Raw genomic sequence first — 18,884 nt, forward strand, 5'->3', positions numbered from 1 at the left:
GTGTTAATCAGAGACTTGGCTTTGTGGACACTTTTCAGAGAACAAATTTGTTAGCATAAAAATAAAGCCAGAAAATGAAGAGCTGTTTAATCACTCAATTGGATTTTTCTGCCAGCATATTTTTTTTCTCTGCAACCCACTGCTAAATTGTGCTTCCTAGCTGTTTTTATAAAATCACTGAATCAAATCTAACTCTGATTACATCAGAGAAGGCCAGGTACCCTACACCATAACAGGGGGTTTGAAATTTTGACTTGTCTACTTAAAGATCACCAAAATCTGATAACAAGGTCAATTAGGTCCCTGGGTGGGATTGAACCACCAACCTTATGGTTAATAGCCGTACATACTAACTGATTGCGCCACAGAGACACTTTGCGAAAGACCATACTGACAAAGGCTAATAAGCATTCATCTAAAACGTTTCCTAGAAAAACTTTAAAAAGTCAATAATCTGGAGAGTTTTTGTAAGATGTTTCTTCCATCAACCAACGAAGAAACACATTGGTACTTTCCCATGATGAGTGAGTGCTTCAGGATCTCTTGCACTTACATGTGCAGCAGAGTACAGCAATGGAAGCATGCTGGGCCCATAACCCAGAGGTAGGCAGATTGAAACTATCCTCTGCTATATGCATTTTTTTTTTGTTAATTAAAGTAATCCAAAACTGGGATTGATATTTTGGCTCTTTTATTTTTACTTAAAGTACAATAACTTTTACCATTTTAATTTGTTTTAATAGTATATTGACAGTATTGTTTTCTTTCAAAAATCCACTTCATTTTCTTTACCCTATTATTAAAATGGTAATTGACAAAAACAAACTACATTGTCACCAGAAGAGCAATATAAAATGTACAAGTGATATATTAAAATCATCTTTCCAGCTTGAATTTCAATGATGCATTGGGGCAACGATTTTGTGAGAAACATCTTCACCCTTAAATAAAGATTTTCTTAATTCCTTACCTGTGTGCTAATTAGATATCACCTTGTTTTCACATTAAACAGACTTCCACATGAGAAAGCAGCAAGGATGCAGTGGCGTTAATGTTTCCTGGTGTCAACCTGTATTATTTCAGTAGACATTGAAATGAGGATGCATCTTGCTGCCTTTCCAATGAAGCAAGTTTAATTTAGTAATAGGTGAAAAACCATCCTTACAAAGGTGTTAATCAGAGACTTGGCTTTGTGGACACTTTTCAGAGAACAAATTTGTTAGCATAAAAATAAAGCCAGAAAATAAAGAGCTGTTTAATCACTCAATTGGATTTTTCTGCCAGCATATTTTTTTTCTCTGCAAACCACTGCTAAATTGTGCTTCCTAGCTGTTTTTATAAAATCACTGAATCAAATCTAACTCTGATTACATCAGAGAAGGCCAGGTACCCTACACCATAACAGGGGGTTTGAAATTTTGACTTGTCTACTTAAAGATCACCAAAATCTGATAACAAGGTCAATTAGGTCCCTGGGTGGGATTGAACCACCAACCTTTTGGTTAATAGCCGTACATACTAACTGATTGCGCCACAGAGACACTTTGCAAAAGTACATACTGACAAAGCTAATAAGCATTCATCTAAAACGTTTCCTAGAAAAACTTTAAAAAGTCAATAATCTGGAGAGTTTTTGTAAGATGTTTCTTCCATCAACCAACGAAGAAACACATTGGTACTTTCCCATGATGAGTGAGTGCTTCAGGATCTCTTGCACTTACATGTGCAGCAGAGTACAGCAATGGAAGCATGCTGGGCCCATAACCCAGAGGTAGGCAGATTGAAACTATCCTCTGCTATATGCATTTTTTTGTTTGTTAATTAAAGTAATCCAAAACTGGGATTGATATTTTGGCTCTTTTATTTTTACTTAAAGTACAACAACTTTTACCATTTTAATTTATTTTAATAGTATATTGACAGTATTGTTTTCTTTCAAAAATCCACTTCATTTTCTTTACCCTATTATTAAAATGGTAATTGACAAAAACAAACTACATTGTCACCAGAAGAGCAATACAAAATGTACAAGTGATATATTAAAATCATATTTCCAGCTTGAATTTCAATGATGCATTGGGGCAACGATTTTGTGAGAAACATCTTCACCCTTAAATAAAGATTTTCTTAATTCCTTACCCGTGTGCTAATTAGATATCACCTTGTTTTCATATTAAACAGACTTCCACATGAGAAAGCAGCAAGGATGCAGTGGCGTTAATGTTTCCTGGTGTCAACTTGTATTATTTCAGTAGACATTGAAATGAGGATGCATCTTGCTGCCTTTCCAATGAAGCAAGTTTAATTTAGTAATAGGTGAAAAACCATCCTTACAAAGGTGTTAATCAGAGACTTGGCTTTGTGGACACTTTTCAGAGAACAAATTTGTTAGCATAAAAATAAAGCCAGAAAATGAAGAGCTGTTTAATCACTCAATTGGATTTTTCTGCCAGCATATTTTTTTTCTCTGCAACCCACTGCTAAATTGTGCTTCCTAGCTGTTTTTATAAAATCACTGAATCAAATCTAACTCTGATTACATCAGAGAAGGCCAGGTACCCTACACCGTAACAGGGGGTTTGAAATTTTGACTTGTCTACTTAAAGATCACCAAAATCTGATAACAAGGGAAATTAGGTCCCTGGGTGGGATTGAACCACCAACCTTATGGTAAATAGCCGTACATACTAACTGATTGCGCCACAGAGACACTTTGCAAAAGTCCTTACTGACAAAGGCTAATAAGCATTCATCTAAAACGTTTCCTAGAAAAACTTTAAAAAGTCAATAATCTGGAGAGTTTTTGTAAGATGTTTCTTCCATCAACCAATGAAGAAACACATTGGTACTTTCCCATGATGAGTGAGTGCTTCAGGATCTCTTGCACTTACATGTGCAGCAGAGTACTGCAATGGAAGCATGCTGGGCCCATAACCCAGAGGTAGGCAGATTGAAACTATCCTCTGCTATATGCATTTTTTTTTTGTTAATTAAAGTAATCCAAAACTGGGACTGATATTTTGTCTTTTATTTTTACTTAAAGTACAATAACTTTTACCATTTTAATTTGTTTTAATAGTATATTGACAGTATTGTTTTCTTTCAAAAATCCACTTCATTTTCTTTACCCTATTATTAAAATGGTAATTGACAAAAACAAACTACATTGTCACCAGAAGAGCAATACAAAATGTACAAGTGATATTTTAAAATCATCTTTCCAGCTTGAATTTCAATGATGCATTGGGGCAACGATTTTGTGAGAAAACATCTTCACCCTTAAATAAAGATTTTCTTAATTCCTTACCTGTGTGCTAATTAGATATCACCTTGTTTTCACATTAAACAGACTTCCACATGAGAAAGCAGCAAGGATGCAGTGGCGTTAATGTTTCCTGGTGTCAACCTGTATTATTTCAGTAGACATTGAAATGAGGATACATCTTGCTGCCTTTCCAATGAAGCAAGTTTAATTTAGTAATAGGTGAAAAACCATCCCTACAAAGGTGTTAATCAGAGACTTGGCTTTGTGGACACTTTTCAGAGAACAAATTTGTTAGCATAAAAATAAAGCCAGAAAATGAAGAGCTGTTGAATCACGCAATTTGATTTTTTTGCCAGCATATTTCTTTTTCTCTGCAACCCACTGCTAAATTGTGCTTCCTAGCTGTTTTTATAAAATCACTGAATCAAATCTAACTCTGATTACATCAGAGAAGGCCAGGTACCCTACACCATAACAGGGGGTATGAAATTTGACTTGTCTACTTAAAGATCACCAAAATCTGATAACAAGGTCAATTACGTCCCTGGGTGGGATTGAACCACCAACCTTTTGGTTAATAGCCGTACACACTAACTGATTGCGCCACAGAGACACTTTTCAAAAGTACATACTGACAAATGCTAATAAGCATTCATCTAAAACGTTTCCTAGAAAAACTTAAAAAAGTCAATAATCTGGAGCGTTTTTGTAAGATGTTTCTTCTATCAACCAACGAAGAAACACATTGGTACTTTCCCATGATGAATGAGTGATTCAGGATCTCTTGCACTTACATGTGCAGCAGAGTACAGCAATGGAAGCATGCTGGGCCCATAACCCAGAGGTAGGCAGATTGAAACTATCCTCTGCTATATGCATTTTTTTTTTGTTAATTAAAGTAATCCAAAACTGGGATTGATATTTTGGCTCTTTTATTTTTACTTAAAGTACAATAACTTTTACCATTTTAATTTGTTTTAATAGTATATTGACAGTATTGTTTTCTTTCAAAAATCCACTTCATTTTCTTTACCCTATTATTAAAATGGTAATTGACAAAAACAAACTACATTGTCACCAGAAGAGCAATACAAAATGTACAAGTGATATATTAAAATCATCTTTCCAGCTTGAATTTCAATGATGCATTGGGTCAACAAATTTGTGAGAAACATCTTCACCCTTAAATAAAGATTTTCTTAATTCCTTACCTGTGTGCTAATTAGATATCACCTTGTTTTCACATTAAACAGACTTCCACATGAGAAAGCAGCAAGGAAGCAGTGGCGTTAATGTTTCCTGGTATCAACTTGTATTATTTCAGTAGACATTGAAATGAGGATGCATCTTGCTGCCTTTCCAATGAAGCAAGTTTAATTTAGTAATAGGTGAAAAACCATCCTTACAAAGGTGTTAATCAGAGACTTGGCTTTGTGGACACTTTTCAGAGAACAAATTTGTTAGCATAAAAATAAAGCCAGAAAATGAAGAGCTGTTTAATCACTGGATTGGATTTTTCTGCCAGCATATTTTTTTTCTCTGCAACCCACTGCTAAATTGTGCTTCCTAGCTGTTTTTTTATAAAATCACTGAATAAAATCTAACTCTGATTACATCAGAGAAGGCCATGTACCCTACACCATAAGAGGGGGTTTGAAATTTTGACTTGTCTACTTAAATATCACCAAAATCTGATCACAAGTTTAATTACGTCCCTAGGTGGGATTGAACCACCAACCTTTCGGTTAATAGCCAAACACACTAACCGATTGCGCCACAGAGACACTTTGCAAAACGTGCATACTGACAAAGGCTAATAAGCATACATCTAGAACGTTTCCTAGAAAAACATTAAAAAATCAATAATCTGGAGAGTTTTTGTAAGATGTTTCTTCTATCAACCAACGAAGAAACACATTGGTACTTTCCCATGATGAGTGAGTGCTTCAGGATCTCTTGCACTTACATGTGCAGCAGAGTACAGCAATGGAAGCATGCTGGGCCCATAACCCAGAGGTAGGCAGATTGAAACTATCCTCTGCTATATGCATTTTTTTTGTTAATTAAAGTAATCCAAAACTGGGATTGATATTTTGGCTCTTTTATTTTTACTTAAAGTACAATAACTTTTACCATTTTAATTTGTTTTAATAGTATATTGACAGTATTGTTTTCTTTCAAAAATCCACTTAATTTTCTTTACCCTATTATTAAAATGGTAATTGACAAAAACAAACTACATTGTCACCAGAAGAGCAATACAAAATGTACAAGTGATATATTAAAATCATCTTTCCAGCTTGAATTTCAATGATGCATTGGGGAAACGATTTTGTGAGAAACATCTTCACCCTTAAATAAAGATTTCTTAATTCCTTACCTGTGTGATAATTAGATATCACCTTGTTTTCGCATTAAACAGACTTCCACATGAGAAAGCAGCAAGGATGCAGTGGCGTTAATGTTTCCTGGTGTCAACTTGTATTATTTCAGTAGACATTGAAATGAGGATGCATCTTGCTGCCTTTCCAATGAAGCAAGTTTAATTTAGTAATAGGTGAAAAACCATCCTTACAAAGGTGTTAATCAGAGACTTGGCTTTGTGGACACTTTTCAGAGAACAAATTTGTTAGCATAAAAATAAAGCCAGAAAATGAAGAGCTGTTTAATCACTCAATTGAATTTTTCTGCCAGCATATTTTTTTTCTCTGCAAACCACTGCTAAATTGTGCTTCCTAGCTGTTTTTATAAAATCAATGAATCAAATCTAACTCTGATTACATCAGAGAAGGCCAGGTACCCTACACCATAAGAGGGGGTTTGAAATTTTGACTTGTCAATTTAAAGATCACCAAAATCTGATAACAAGATCAATTACATCCCTGGGTGGGATTTAACCACCAACCTTTTAGTTAATAGCCGTACACACTAACTGATTGTGCCACAGAGACACTTTGCGAAAGTGCATACTGACAAAGGCTAATAAGCATTCATCTAAAACGTTTCCTAGAAAAACTTTAAAAAGTCAATAATCTGGAGAGTTTTTGTAAGATGTTTCTTCCATCAACCAACGAAGAAACACATTGGTACTTTCCCATGATGAGTGAGTGCTTCAGGATCTCTTGCACTTACATGTGCAGCAGAGTACAGCAATGGAAGCATGCTGGGCTCATAACCCAGAGGTAGGCAGATTGAAACTATCCTCTGCTGTATGCTTTTTTTTTTAATTAAAGTAATCCAAAACTGGGATTGATATTTTGGCTCTTTTATTTTTACTTAAAGTACAATAACTTTTACCATTTTAATTTGTTTTAATAGTATATTGACAGTATTGTTTTCTTTCAAAAATACACTTAATTTTCTTTACCCTATTATTAAAATGGTAATTGACAAAAACAAACTACATTGTCACCAGAAGAGCAATACAAAATGTACAAGTGATATATTAAAATCATCTTTCCAGCTTGAATTTCAATGATGCATTGGGGCAACGATTTTGTGAGAAACATCTTCACCCTTAAATAAAGATTTTCTTAATTCCTTACCTGTGTGCTAATTAGATATCACCTTGTTTTCGCATTAAACAGACTTCCACATGAGAAAGCAGCAAGGATGCAGTGGCGTTAATGTTTCCTGGTGTCAACTTGTATTATTTCAGTAGACATTGAAATGAGGATGCATCTTGCTGCCTTTCCAATGAAGCAAGTTTAATTTAGTAATAGGTGAAAAACCATCCCTACAAAGGTGTTAATCAGAGACTTGGCTTTGTGGACACTTTTCAGAGAACAAATTTGTTAGCATAAAAATAAAGCCAGAAAATGAAGAGCTGTTTAATCACTCAATTGGATTTGTTTTGCCAGCATATTTTTTTTCTCTGCAACCCACTGCTAAATTGTGCTTCCTAGCTGTTTTTTATAAAATCACTGAATCAAATCTAACTCTGATTACATCAAAGAAGGCCAGGTACCCTACACAATAAGAGGGGGTTTGAAATTTTGACTTGTCTACTTAAATATCACCAAAATCTGATCACAAGGTCAATTACGTTCCTGGGTGGGATTGAACCACCAACCTTTTGGTTATTAGCCTTACACACTAACCAATTGCACCACAGAGACACATTGCAAGAAGTACATACTGACAAAGGCTAATAAGCATTCATCAAGAACGTTTCCTAGAAAAACTTTAAAAAGTCAATAATCTGGAGAGTTTTTGTAAGATGTTTCTTCCATCAACCAACAAAGAAACACATTGGTACTTTCCCATGATAAGTGAGTGCTTCAGGATCTCTTGCACTTACATGTGCAGCAGAGTACTGCAATGGAAGCATGCTGGGCCCATAACCCAGAGATAGGCAGATTGAAACTATCCTCTGCTATATGCATTTTTTTTTGTTAATTAAAGTAATCCAAAACTGGGATTGATATTTTGTCTCTTTTATTTTTACTTAAAGTACAATAACTTTTACCATTTTAATTTGTTTTAATAGTATATTGACAGTATTGTTTTCTTTCAAAAATCCACTTCATTTTCTTTACCCTATTATTAAAATGGTAATTGACAAAAACAAACTACATTGTCACCAGAAGAGCAATACAAAATGTACAAGTGATATATTAAATTCATCTTTCCAGCATGAATTTCAATGATGCATTGGGTCAACAATTTTGTGAGAAACATCTTCACCCTTAAATAAAGATTTTCTTAATTCCTTACCTGTGTGCTAATTAGATATCACCTTGTTTTCACATTAAACAGACTTCCACATGAGAAAGCAGCAAGGATGCAGTGGCGTTAATGTTTCCTGGTGTCAACTTGTATTATTTCAGTAGACATTGAAATGAGGATGCATCTTGCTGCCTTTCCAATGAAGCAAGTTTAATTTAGTAATAGGTGAAAAACCATCCTTACAAAGGTGTTAATCAGAGACTTGGCTTTGTGGACACTTTTCAGAGAACAAATTTGTTAGCATAAAAATAAAGCCAGAAAATGAAGAGCTGTTTAATCACTCAATTGGATTTTTCTGCCAGCATATTTTTTTTCTCTGCAACCCACTGCTAAATTGTGCTTCCTAGCTGTTTTTATAAAATCACTGAATCAAATCTAACTCTGATTACATCAGAGAAGGCCAGGTACCCTACACAATAAGAGGGGGTTTGAAATTTTGACTTGTCTACTTAAATATCACCAAAATCTGACCACAAGGTCAATTACGTCCCTGGGTGGGATTGAACCACCAACCTTTTGGTTAATAGCCGAACACACTAACCGATTGCGCCACAGAGACACTTTGTGAAAAGTTCATACTGACAAAGGCTAATAAGCATACATCTAGAACGTTTCCTAGAAAAACATTAAAAAATCAATAATCTGGAGAGTTTTTGTAAGATGTTTCTTCCATCAACCAACAAATAAACACATTGGTACTTTCCCATGATGAGTGAGTGCTTCAGGATCTCTTGCACTTACATGTGCAGCAGAGTACTGCAATGGAAGCATGCTGGACCCATAACCCAGAGGTAGGCAGATTGAAACTATTCTTTGCTATATGCATTTTTTTTTGTTAATTTAAGTAATCAAAACTGGGATTGATATTTTTGCTCTTTTATTTTTACTTAAAGTACAATAACTTTTACCATTTTAATTTGTTTTAATAGTATATTGACAGTATAGTTTTCTTTCAAAAATCCACTTAATTTTCTTTACCCTATTATTAAAATGGTAATTGACAAAAAAAACTACATTGTCACCAGAAGAGCAATACAAAATGTACAAGTGATATATTAAAATCATCTTTCCAGCTTGAATTTCAATGATGCATTGGGGCAACAATTTTGTGAGAAACATCTTCACCCTTAAATAAAGATTTTCGTAATTCCTTACCTGTGTGCTAATTAGATATCACCTTGTTTTCACATTAAACAGACTTCCACATGAGAAAGCAGCAAGGATGCAGTGGCGTTAATGTTTCCTGGTTTCAACCTGTATTATTTCAGTAGACATTGAAATGAGGATGCATCTTGCTGCCTTTCCAATGAAGCAAGTTTAATTTAGTAATAGGTGAAAAACCATCCCTACAAAGGTGTTAATCAGAGACTTGGCTTTGTGGACATTTTTCAGAGAACAAATTTGTTAGCATAAAAATAAAGCCAGAAAATGAAGAGCTGTTTAATCACGCAATTTGATTTTTTTGCCAGCATATTTCTTTTTCTCTGCAACCCACTGCTAAATTGTGCTTCCTAGATGTTTTTATAAAATCACTGAATCAAATCTAACTCTGATTACATCTGAGAAGGCCAGGTACCCTACACAATAACAGGGGGTATGAAATTTGACTTGTCTACTTAAAGATCACCAAAATCTGATAACAAGGTCAATTACGTCCCTGGGTGGGATTGAACCACCAACCTTTTGGTTAATAGCCGTACACACTAACTGATTGCGCCACAGAGACACTTTGCAAAAGTACATACTGACAAATGCTAATAAGCATTCATCTAAAACGTTTCCTAGAAAAACTTAAAAAAGTCAATAATCTGGAGAGTTTTTGTAAGATGTTTCTTCTATCAACCAACGAAGAAACACATTGGTACTTTCCCATGATGAGTGAGTGCTTCAGGATCTCTTGCACTTACATGTGCAGCAGAGTACAGCAATGGAAGCATGCTGGGCCCATAACCCAGAGGTAGGCAGATTGAAACTATCCTCTGCTATATGCATTTTTTTTTGTTAATTAAAGTAATCCAAAACTGGGATTGATATTTTGGCTCTTTTATTTTTACTTAAAGTACAATAACTTTTACCATTTTAATTTGTTTTAATAGTATATTGACAGTATTGTTTTCTTTCAAAAATCCACTTCATTTTCTTTACCCTATTATTAAAATGGTAATTGACAAAAACAAACTACATTGTCACCAGAAGAGCAATACAAAATGTACAAGTGATATATTAAATTCATCTTTCCAGCATGAATTTCAATGATGCATTGGGTCAACAATTTTGTGAGAAACATCTTCACCCTTAAATAAAGATTTTCTTAATTCCTTACCCGTGTGCTAATTAGATATCACCTTGTTTTCACATTAAACAGACTTCCACATGAGAAAGCAGCAAGGATGCAGTGGCGTTAATGTTTCCTGGTGTCAACTTGTATTATTTCAGTAGACATTGAAATGAGGATGCATCTTGCTGCCTTTCCAATGAAGCAAGTTTAATTTAGTAATAGGTGAAAAACCATCCTTACAAAGGTGTTAATCAGAGACTTGGCTTTGTGCACACTTTTCAGAGAACAAATTTGTTAGCATAAAAATAAAGCCAGAAAATGAAGAGCTGTTTAATCACTCAATTGGATTTTTCTGCCAGCATATTTTTTTTCTCTGCAACCCACTGCTAAATTGTGCTTCCTAGCTGTTTTTTATAAAATCACTGAATCAAATCTAACTCTGATTACATCAGAGAAGGCCAGGTACCCTACACAATAAGAGGGGGTTTGAAATTTGACTTGTCTACTTAAATATCACCAAAATCTGACCACAAGGTCAATTACGTCCCTGGGTGGGATTGAACCACCAACCTTTTGGTTAATAGCCGAACACACTAACCGATTGCGCCACAGAGACACTTTGCGAAAAGTACATACTGACAAAGGCTAATAAGCATACATCTAGAACGTTTCCTAGAAAAACATTAAAAAATCAATAATCTGGAGAGTTTTTGTAAGATGTTTCTTCCATCAACCAACAAATAAACACATTGGTACTTTCCCATGATGAGTGAGTGCTTCAGGATCTCTTGCACTTACATGTGCAGCAGAGTACTGCAATGGAAGCATGCTGGACCCATAACCCAGAGGTAGGCAGATTGAAACTATTCTTTGCTATATGCATTTTTTTTTGTTAATTTAAGTAATCAAAACTGGGATTGATATTTTTGCTCTTTTATTTTTACTTAAAGTACAATAACTTTTACCATTTTAATTTGTTTTAATAGTATATTGACAGTATTGTTTTCTTTCAAAAATCCACTTCATTTTCTTTACCCTATTATTAAAATGGTAATTGACAAAAAAAACTACATTGTCACCAGAAGAGCAATACAAAATGTACAAGTGATATATTAAAATCATCTTTCCAGCTTGAATTTCAATGATGCATTGGGGCAACAATTTTGTGAGAAACATCTTCACCCTTAAATAAAGATTTTCGTAATTCCTTACCTGTGTGCTAATTAGATATCACCTTGTTTTCACATTAAACAGACTTCCACATGAGAAAGCAGCAAGGATGCAGTGGCGTTAATGTTTCCTGGTTTCAACCTGTATTATTTCAGTAGACATTGAAATGAGGATGCATCTTGCTGCCTTTCCAATGAAGCAAGTTTAATTTAGTAATAGGTGAAAAACCATCCATACAAAGGTGTTAATCAGAGACTTGGCTTTGTGGACACTTTTCAGAGAACAAATTTGTTAGCATAAAAATAAAGCCAGAAAATGAAGAGCTGTTTAATCACGCAATTTGATTTTTTTGCCAGCATATTTCTTTTTCTCTGCAACCCACTGCTAAATTGTGCTTCCTAGCTGTTTTTATAAAATCAATGAATCAAATCTAACTCTGATTACATCAGAGAAGGCCAGGTACCCTACACCATAAGAGGGGGTTTGAAATTTTGACTTGTCTACTGAAAGATCACCAAAATCTGATAACAAGATCAATTACATCTCTGGGTGGGATTGAACCACCAACCTTTTAGTTAATAGCCGTACACACTAACTGATTGCGCCACAGAGACACTTTGCGAAAATGCATACTGACAAAGGCTAATAAACATTCATCTAAAACGTTTCCTAGAAAAACTTTAAAAAGTCAATAATCTGGAGAGTTTTTGTAAGATGTTTCTTCCATCAACCAACGAAGAAACACATTGGTACTTTCCCATGATGAGTGAGTGCTTCAGGATCTCTTGCACTTACATGTGCAGCAGAGTACAGCAATGGAAGCATGCTGGGCTCATAACCCAGAGGTAGGCAGATTGAAACTATCCTCTGCTGTATGCTTTTTTTAATTTAAGTAATCCAAAACTGGGATTGATATTTTGGCTCTTTTATTTTTACTTAAAGTACAATAACTTTTACCATTTTAATTTGTTTTAATAGTATATTGACAGTATTGTTTTCTTTCAAAAATCCACTTAATTTTCTTTACCCTATTATTAAAATGGTAATTGACAAAAACAAACTACATTGTCACCAGAAGAGCAATACAAAATGTACAAGTGATATATTAAAATCATCTTTCCAGCTTGAATTTCAATGATGCATTGGGGCAACGATTTTGTGAGAAACATCTTCACCCTTAAATAAAGATTTTCTTAATTCCTTACCTGTGTGCTAATTAGATATCACCTTGTTTTCGCATTAAACAGACTTCCACATGAGAAAGCAGTAAGGATGCAGTGGCGTTAATGTTTCCTGGTGTCAACCTGTATTATTTCAGTAGACATTGAAATGAGGATGCATCTTGCTGCCTTTCCAATGAAGCAAGTTTAATTTAGTAATAGGTGAAAAACCATCCCTACAAAGGTGTTAATCAGAGACTTGGCTTTGTGGACACTTTTCAGAGAACAAATTTGTTAGCATAAAAATAAACCAGAAAATGAAGAGCTGTTTAATCACTCAATTGGATTTTTTTGCCAGCATATTTTTTTCTCTGCAACCCACTGCTAAATTGTGCTTCCTAGCTGTTTTTTATAAAATCACTGAATCAAATCTAACTCTGATAACATCAGAGAAGGCCAGGTACCCTACACAATAAGAGGGGGTTTGAAATTTTGACTTGTCTACTTAAAGATCACCAAAATCTGAACACAAGGTCAATTACGTCCCTGGGTGGGATTGAACCACCAACCTTTTGGTTAATAGCCTTACACACTAACCAATTGCGCCACAGAGACACTTTGCAAAAGTACATACTGACAAAATCTAATAAGCATTCATCTAGAACGTTTCCTAGAAAAACTTTAAAAAGTCAATAATCTGGAGAGTTTTTGTAAGATGTTTCTTCCATCAACCAATGAAGAAACACATTGGTACTTTCCCATGATGAGTGAGTGCTTCAGGATCTTTTGCACTTACATGTGCAGCAGAGTACTGCAATGGAAGCATGCTGGGCCCATAACCCAGAGGTAGGCAGATTGAAACTATCCTTTGCTTAATGCATTTTTTTTGTTAATTAAAGTAATCCAAAACTGGGATTGATATTTTGGCTCTTTTATTTTTACTTAAAGTACAATAACTTTTACCATTTTAATTTGTTTTGATAGTATATTGACAGTATTGTTTTCTTTCAAAAATCCACTTAATTTTCTTTACCCTATTATTAAAATGGTAATTGACAAAAACAAACTACATTGTCACCAGAAGAGCAATACAAAATGTACAAGTGATATATTAAAATCATCTTTCCAGCTTGAATTTCAATGATGCATTAGGGCAACGATTTTGTGAGAAACATCTTCACCCTTAAATAAAGATTTTCTTAATTCCTTACCTGTGTGATAATTAGATATCACCTTGTTTTCGCATTAAACAGACTTCCACATGAGAAAGCAGCAAGGATGCAGTGGCGTTAATGTTTCCTGGTGTCAACTTGTATTATTTCAGTAGACATTGAAATGAGGATGCATCTTGCTGCCTTTCCAATGAAGCAAGTTTAATTTAGTAATAGGTGAAAAACCATCCTTACAAAGGTGTTAATCAGAGACTTGGCTTTGTGGACACTTTTCAGAGAACAAATTTGTTAGCATAAAAATAAAGCCAGAAAATGAAGAGCTGTTTAATCACTCAATTGGATTTTTCTGCCAGCATATTTTTTTTCTCTGCAAACCACTGCTAAATTGTGCTTCCTAGCTGTTTTTATAAAATCAATGAATCAAATCTAACTCTGATTACATCAGAGAAGGCCAGGTACCCTACACAATAAGATGGGGTTTGAAATTTTGACTTGTCTACTTAAATATCACCAAAATCTGAACACAAGGTCAATTACGTCCCTGGGTGGGATTGAACCACCAACCTTTTGGTTAATAGCCTTACACACTAACCAATTGCGCCACAGAGACACTTTGCAAAAGTACATACTGACAAAATCTAATAAGCATTCATCTAGAACGTTTCCTAGAAAAACTTTAAAAAGTCAATAATCTGGAGAGTTTTTGTAAGATGTTTCTTCCATCAACCAATGAAGAAACACATTGGTACTTTCCCATGATGAGTGAGTGCTTCAGGATCTTTTGCACTTACATGTGCAGCAGAGTACTGCAATGGAAGCATGCTGGGCCCATAACCCAGAGGTAGGCAGATTGAAACTATCCTTTGCTTAATGCATTTTTTTTGTTAATTAAAGTAATCCAAAACTGGGATTGATATTTTGGCTCTTTTATTTTTACTTAAAGTACAATAACTTTTACCATTTTAATTTGTTTTGATAGTATATTGACAGTATTGTTTTCTTTCAAAAATCCACTTAATTTTCTTTACCCTATTATTAAAATGGTAATTGACAAAAACAAACTACATTGTCACCAGAAGAGCAATACAAAATGTACAAGTGATATATTAAAATCATCTTTCCAGCTTGAATTTCAATGATGCATTAGGGCAACGATTTTGTGAGAAACATCTTCACCCTTAAATAAAGATTTTCTTAATTCCTTACCTGTGTGATAATTAGATATCACCTTGTTTTCGCATTAAACAGACTTCCACATGAGAAAGCAGCAAGGATGCAGTGGCGTTAATGTTTCCTGGTGTCAACTTGTATTATTTCAGTAGACATTGAAATGAGGATGCATCTTGCTGCCTTTCCAATGAAGCAAGTTTAATTTAGTAATAGGTGAAAAACCATCCTTACAAAGGTGTTAATCAGAGACTTGGCTTTGTGGACACTTTTCAGAGAACAAATTTGTTAGCATAAAAATAAAGCCAGAAAATGAAGAGCTGTTTAATCACTCAATTGGATTTTTCTGCCAGCATATTTTTTTTCTCTGCAAACCACTGCTAAATTGTGCTTCCTAGCTGATTTTATAAAATCAATGAATCAAATCTAACTCTGATTACATCAGAGAAGGCCAGGTACCCTACACAATAAGATGGGGTTTGAAATTTTGACTTGTCTACTTAAATATCACCAAAATCTGATCACAAGGTCAATTACGTCCCTGGGTGGGATTGAACCACCAACCTTTTGGTTAATAGCCTTACACACTAACCAATTGCGCCACAGAGACACTTTGCAAAAGTACATACTGACAAAGGCTAATAAGCAATCATCTAGAACGTTTCCTAGAAAAACTTTAAAAAGTCAATAATCTGGAGAGTTTTTGTAAGATGTTTCTTCCATCAACCAATGAAGAAACACATTGGTACTTTCCCATGATGAGTGAGTGCTTCAGGATCTCTTGCACTTACATGTGCAGCAGAGTACTGCAATGGAAGCATGCTGGGCTCATAACCCAGAGGTAGGCAGATTGAAATTATCCTTTGCTATATGCATTTTTTTTGTTAATTAAAGTAATCCAAAACTGGGATTGATATTTTTGCTCTTTTATTTTTACTTAAAGTACAATAACTTTTACCATTTTAATTTGTTTTAATAGTATATTGACAGTATTGTTTTCTTTCAAAAATCCACTTAATTTTCTTTACCCTATTATTAAAATGGTAATTGACAAAAACAAACTACATTGTCACCAGAAGAGCAATACAAAATGTACAAGTGATATATTAAAATCATCTTTCCAGCTTGAATTTCAATGATGCATTGGGGCAACGATTTTGTGAGAAACATCTTCACCCTTAAATAAAGATTTTCTTAATTCCTTACCTGTGTGCTAATTAGATATCACCTTGTTTTCACATTAAACAGACTTCCACATGAGAAAGCAGCAAGGATGCAGTGGCGTTAATGTTTCCTGGTGTCAACCTGTATTATTTCAGTAGACATTGAAATGAGGATGCATCTTGCTGCCTTTCCAATGAAGCAAGTTTAATTTAGTAATAGGTGAAAAACCATCCTTACAAAGGTGTTAATCAGAGACTTGGCTTTGTGGACACTTTTCAGAGAACAAATTTGTTAGCATAAAAATAAAGCCAGAAAATGAAGATCTGTTTAATCACTCAATTGGATTTTTCTGCCAGCATATTTTTTTTCTCTGCAAACCACTGCTAAATTGTGCTTCCTAGCTGTTTTTATAAAATCAATGAATCAAATCTAACTCTGATTACATCAGAGAAGGCCAGGTACCCTACACAATAAGATGGGGTTTGAAATTTTGACTTGTCTACTTAAATATCACCAAAATCTGACCACAAGGTCAATTACGTCCCTGGGTGGGATTGAACAACCAACCTTTTGGTTAATAGCCTTACACACTAACCAATTGCGCCACAGAGACACTTTGCAAAAGTACATACTGACAAAGGCTAATAAGCATTCATCTAGAACGTTTCCTAGAAAAACTTTAAAAAGTCAATAATCTGGAGAGTTTTTGTAAGATGTTTCTTCCATCAACCAATGAAGAAACACATTGGTACTTTCCCATGATGAGTGAGTGCTTCAGGATCTCTTGCACTTACATGTGCAGCAGAGTACTGCAATAGAAGCATGCTGGGCCCATAACCCAGAGGTAGGCAGATTGAAACTATCCTTTGCTATATGCATTTTTTTTGTTAATTAAAGTAATCCAAAACTGGGATTGATATTTTGGCTCTTTTATTTTTACTTAAAGTACAATAACTTTTACCATTTTAATTTGTTTTGATAGTATATTGACAGTATTGTTTTCTTTCAAAAATCCACTTAATTTTCTTTACCCTATTATTAAAATGGTAATTGACAAAAACAAACTACATTGTCACCAGAAGAGCAATACAAAATGTACAAGTGATATATTAAAATCATCTTTCCAGCTTGAATTTCAATGATGCATTGGGGCAACGATTTTGTGAGAAACATCTTCACCCTTAAATAAAGATTTTCTTAATTCCTTACCTGTGTGCTAATTAGATATCACCTTGTTTTCACATTAAACAGACTTCCACATGAGAAAGCAGCAAGGATGCAGTGGCGTTAATGTTTCCTGGTGTCAACCTGTATTATATCAGTAGACATTGAAATGAGGATGCATCTTGCTGCCTTTCCAATGAAGCAAGTTTAATTTAGTAATAGGTGAAAAACCATCCCTACAAAGGTGTTAATCAGAGACTTGGCTTTGTGGACACTTTTCAGAGAACAAATTTGTTAGCATAAAAATAAAGCCAGAAAATGAAGAGCTGTTTAATCACTCAATTGTATTTTTTTGCCAGCATATTTTTTTTATCTGCAACCCACTGCTAAATTGTGCTTCCTAGCTGTTTTTTATAAAATCACTGAATCAAATCTAACTCTGATTACATCAGAGAAGGCCAGGTACCCTACACAATAAGAGGGGGTTTGAAATTTTGACTTGTCTACTTAAATATCACCAAAATCTGATCACAAGGTCAATTACATTCCTGGGTGGGATTGAACCACCAACCTTTTGTTAATAGCCTTACACACTAACCAATTGCGCCACAGAGACACTTTGCAAAAGTACATACTGACAAAGGCTAATAAGCATTCATCTAGAACGTTTCCTAGAAAAACTTTAAAAAGTCAATAATCTGGAGAGTTTTTGTAAGATGTTTCTTCCATCAATCAACGAAGAACATTCATGCTGATTTCTTGCAGCAGCTGGGCACTGTAACAGCTCCAGAGCTGCTCTGTAAGGCAACTAAAAGGGTGTGGGCCCTGCAGCACTACCTGTAGTTCGCATTGTGCGTTGGAAGGCACAAAGTAAGCAGACGGGAGAAGTCAGGATAGTGCGCAAGGGCATAGAAGGGAGCGGCTCAAGAAAAGAGAAGTGGAAACTGACAGCAAACTAGGCTGGAGAGAGACCTGAGACAAAGAGATCTGAATTATACGAGAGCCGACCAGGGGAAACACAAATTATGCAGTCGAGTTTCCCACATTTGGGGAAATAGCTGGAGCAGCACACACAGAGTGCAATGGGTGAGCCTTGCCCTGGGAGAAGCACCTTCATGATCATAGTATCTCACCTGGCAGGTAAGTAGGAGTTGGGCAAGAGCTGAGGAGGGTCGCTGCTCGGGCACCCCCCTGTCAAGTGAAGGAGATCCAACTGAGGCAGCACAAGAGAACTCTCGAAAGAAGAACAAGGCTAGAGGAAGATCTGAGACACAGAAATCTGGCTTTTACCAGAGCTGACCAGAGGAAAGCACAAACACAGTCCCCCACTACCACAAATAATGCAGTCGAGTTTCCCACATTTGGGGAAATCACAGGGGTCAGCATACCCAGAATGCAATGAATGAACCTCACCCTGGGAGAACAATCTTCATGACCATGGTATCTCCTATGCAAAATAAGTATGATTTGGGATAGGGCTGGGGAGGGCCGCTGCTCAGGCACATCTCTGTCAAGTAAAGGAGATTCAACTGAGGCAGCACAAGGGAACTCTCATCTGGGGACAACAACTGCAGGGAGAACACATATTTTCAGATGAACATGGGAGGGCAGAAGGC

The 18,884-nt window shown here is 35.3% G+C and overlaps 2 non-coding genes across 2 annotated transcripts; both read right to left on the minus strand.

Annotated features, from left to right (window-relative positions):
* Nucleotides 1-18,253: 18,253 nt before the first annotated feature.
* Nucleotides 18,254-18,416, minus strand: LOC135044248 (U1 spliceosomal RNA). The gene has a single exon (XR_010236956.1). It is a non-coding gene; the product is annotated as a U1 spliceosomal RNA (small nuclear RNA).
* A 152-nt stretch (nt 18,417-18,568) lies between these two features.
* On the minus strand, nt 18,569-18,732 carry LOC135044223 (U1 spliceosomal RNA). Its single transcript, XR_010236933.1, has one exon. It is a non-coding gene; the product is annotated as a U1 spliceosomal RNA (small nuclear RNA).
* Between the last annotated feature and the right edge of the window lie 152 nt (nt 18,733-18,884).

This window comes from Pseudophryne corroboree, unplaced genomic scaffold (genome assembly GCF_028390025.1).
Source record: "Pseudophryne corroboree isolate aPseCor3 unplaced genomic scaffold, aPseCor3.hap2 scaffold_896, whole genome shotgun sequence".
In the NCBI taxonomy this organism is placed as follows: domain Eukaryota; kingdom Metazoa; phylum Chordata; class Amphibia; order Anura; family Myobatrachidae; genus Pseudophryne; species Pseudophryne corroboree.